Source organism: Theropithecus gelada, chromosome 10, assembly GCF_003255815.1.
Source record: "Theropithecus gelada isolate Dixy chromosome 10, Tgel_1.0, whole genome shotgun sequence".
Taxonomy (NCBI): domain Eukaryota; kingdom Metazoa; phylum Chordata; class Mammalia; order Primates; family Cercopithecidae; genus Theropithecus; species Theropithecus gelada.
The window spans coordinates 68630971-68635022 of NC_037678.1; positions in this window are offsets into that span (position 1 = coordinate 68630971).

Consider the following 4052-nt stretch of genomic DNA (forward strand, 5'->3'; position numbering starts at 1 on the left):
CAAGACCTCATGTATTTGGCCTCCAAAACCAGAAATCTGATTTTCCTAAAGCATGTATCATGGAACAGATACTTGAGGATTGATTCACAATAAGCAATTTCATAAGCGATTGTGGTACAGGCCAGGCACGGTGGCTCATGCCTGTAATCCCAGCACTTTGGGAGGCTGAGGCAGGCAGATCACAAGGTCAGGAGATCAAGACCACGGTGAAACCCCGTCTCTACTAAAAATACAAAAAATTAGCCGGGCGCAGTGGCGGGTGCCTGTAGTCCCAGCTACTTGGGAGGCTGAGGCAGGAGAATGGCATGAACCCAGGAGGCGGACCTTGCAGTGAGCTGAGATTGCGCCACTGCACTCCAGCCTGGGCTGTGAGCAAGACTCTGTCTCAAAAAAAAAAAATTTCTTAGTGTCTTTGTTAGTGTGAACTAATGAACTAGCTTCCTTGGTATGATATGAGTAACTTATTTTTTAATTAAAAATATATTTTATATTATATATTATATATACACAACATCCCACATATATATATATTATATATATGTGTGTGTGTGTGTGTGTGTGTGTGTGTGTGTATATATATATATTTTTTTTTTTTTTTGTAGAGATGGGCCTATGTTGGCCAGGCTGGTCTCAAACTCCTGAGCTCAAGCAATCCTCCCACCTGGGCCTCCCAAAGTGCTGGGATTACAGGTGTGAGCCACCATGCCTGGCCCACAGATCATTTCATAAGTTCCTTTTCTTCACCTCTATCACTTGTCTTCTTTTGTTTTTCCATTTCATTTATTTTTCCTTTCTCTGTCATTTTTGTATTTGAACAGCCTTTTCCAAAACTTAGGCCACACTGTTTCCTTCTCTTCTCTTCAAGGCCTCCCACTTAAAATGATTTGGGGACTGTCATATACCAAATGTTTCTCTCTCAAAGATCCAAAAAATGATCAAACAGGGGTGATTCTGTCCCTCCCAGGGAATATTTGGGAGTGTCTGGAGACATTTTTGGTTGTCACAACCGGGGGAGGGTGCCACTGGCATTTATTATATAGAGGTTGGGATGCTGCTAAACATCTTACAATGCACAGAACAACATCTCACAACAAATAATTATCTGGCCTGACAAAAAATTGTCTGCCAATATGTCAATAATGCTACCATTGAGTAACTCTGGTATGCACAAATATCAGTAGCTGGAAATGACTGAAGTTTGGTGGCACCAGTCCAGGCTCTTTAGGGATTCAGATTCTCAAGGTGGGAAAGTGGCAGCCACTGGCATCAGATTGTCTGGACTTGGATTCCCAGGTTACCTGTTTTGCTGGCTGCATATGGCTTGACTATTCAGTGCCACAAAAGCAGTTTCCTCATCTGGAAAAAGGGGCTAATAAACCATCCATCTCATTAAGCTGTAAGCTCCTTGGAGGCAAGGAACTGCCATGCTTAGATTAGGGTCTAGTATCCAGTAGAGAGTACTAGGTATCTGTGGATTATCTCACACAGTTGTGTTGAGGCCTAAAGCAGCGAATATGATTTAGTAATGTGGAACACAGTGAAGAGATCCAGCCCATGATAGCAGGAAGCTGGCTGGCACTGTTAACTAGGATGTGCTGCCCTGTTGAACACTAACAATTTCAGAACACCAACATCAGGCAAGGCCATTCTGTGACCACGGTGGGTCCAAACAAAAACAAAACCACTCCACAATGATGTCTGAATATAAACAAAAAGAAACATTGTGCCAACCACAAAAAAATGACCAGATATAAGGCCGGGCATGGTGGCTCACACCTGTAATCCCAGCACTTTGGGAGGCCAAGGTGGGTGGATCACCTGAGGTCGGGAGTTCGAGACTAGTCTGATCAACACAGAGAAACCCTGTCTCTACTGAAAACACAAAATTAGCCGGGCGTGGTGGTGCATGCCTGTAATTCCAGCTACTTGGGAGACTGAGGCAGGAGAATTGCTTGAACCCAGGAGGCGGAGTTGCGGTGAGTCAAGATCATGCCATTATACTCCAACCTGGCAACAAGAGCGAAATTCTGTCTCAAACAAAACAAAACAAAACAAAACAAAACAAAACAAAACAACCAGATATGCTCCCAACTCTATCCTCTTTTTTTTTTTTTGAGACGGAGTCTCGCTCTGTCGCCCAGGCTGGAGTTCAGTGGTGCGATCTCGGCTCACTGCAATCTCTGCCTCCCGGGTTCAAGCGATTCTCCTGCCTCAGCCACCTGAGTAGCTGGGATTACAGGAGCACACCACCATGCCCGGCTAATTTTTGTATTTTTAGTAGAGATGGGGTTTCACCATGTTGGTCAGTCTGGTCTCAAACCCCTTATCTCATGATCCGCCTGCCTCGCCTCCCAAAGTGCTGGCATTACAGGTGTGAGCCACTGCGCCCAGGCTTTTTTATTATTATCATTATTTTAAGATGGAGTCTCGCTCTGTCGCCAGGCTGGAGTGCCGTGGCTTGATCTCGGCTCACTGCCACCTCCGCCTCATGGGTTCAAGTGACTCTCCTGCCTCAGCCTTCTGAGAGCTGGGACTACAGGTGCGCACCACCATCCCCAGCTAATTTTTGTATTTTTAGTAGAGATGGGCTTTTACCATGTTAGATAGGATGGTCTCAATCTCTTGACCTCGTGATTCGTCCGCCTCGCCTCTCAAAGTGCTGGGATTACCGGCGTGAGCCACCGCGTCCACTTTTTTTTTTTTTTTAAACCAATTGCAGTTTTAGCCTCGCTTGGTTCCACTTCCTTTCTTCTTTTTTTTTTAATCTTCTTTTTGAGACGGAGTCTCACTCTGTCGCCCAGGCTGGTGTGCAGTGGCGCGATCTCGGTTCACTATAACCTCTGCCTCCCGAATTCAAGCAATTCTCCTGCCTCAGACTCCAGAGTAGCTGGGATTATAGGCGCCTACCGCCACACGCGGCAACGTTTTCTATTTTTAGTAGGGACGAGGTTTCCCCATGTTGGCCAGGATGGTCTTGAACTCCTGACCTCAGGTGATCCGCCCGCCTTGGCCTCCCAAAGTGCTGGGATTACAAGCGTGAGCCACCACGCCCGGCCAGTTCTACTTTCTTATTATGTAAGAATTATAGGCCGGGCGAGGTGGCTCACGCCTGTAATCCCAGCTACTCGAGAGGCTGAAGCAGGAGAATCGCTCGAATTCGGGAGGCAGAGCTTGCAGTGAACCGATATCTCGCCACTGCACTCCAGCCTGGGCGACAGACAGAGCGAGTCTCAAAAAAAAAAAAAAAAAAAAAAAAATTATTAAATTACCCAATCATAGAATTACCCCCACCTCCTGACTGCATCTAATCCAGAGAGAAGCTCTGCTTCCTTAAACCCTGCCCAAATCCTGTAAATTCTTTCCAACACCCTCTTCTCAAGACGTCCCGGTGTTTTCCACGGTGTACTGCCCTCCCTGCAAGACCATAAACCCCACCTTTTCCAACTACAGGAGTGTTCTTGACGGTCTTTGGCTGGAGGGCACTGCCGCAGTGAGACCTCCCTGAAGGGTCTCTGCTGTTCTTAGGTCTAAAAGGAAATTCCGTGGTGCAGCCAGACCGTTCAGTCAGATTTCATAAACAAGTATTTTGAGGTTTCCCGACAGTTGCCTCTTGCGTGGCTGTTTCTCCTCAGGAGATGCTATCTCTCCTGGGAGAAGACCGGGAAGATACTTTGGTTTCTGACCTCCTAAGCAGAAAACCAGCCGTCAAATTTCTCATGAAGTAAAAACCCTCAGGGAGGTGAGCGCCTCCAGCTCCAACTCAGAATTTCTGAAACACCATGACGCCCCGGGGTCAAGTGGGAAACTAAAGGTCGAGCGGGTTCATACGACTCAGTGTCTAAGCCACTACCCTAATCCAGGAGGAAGGGACCCCAATTCACTCTACAAGCAGCGCAAAAGAACGCTCCAAAACGCTGAGGCAGTATCAACAACCTAACCTTCTTCCGGCTGCCGCTCGCTGGGTCGTCGAGCACAGGTCGCTGGGAGGCTACAGCGCAAGCGCAATCCGCTTATAGGTGGACTACAAGTCCCGGCATGCCTGGCTACGCGGC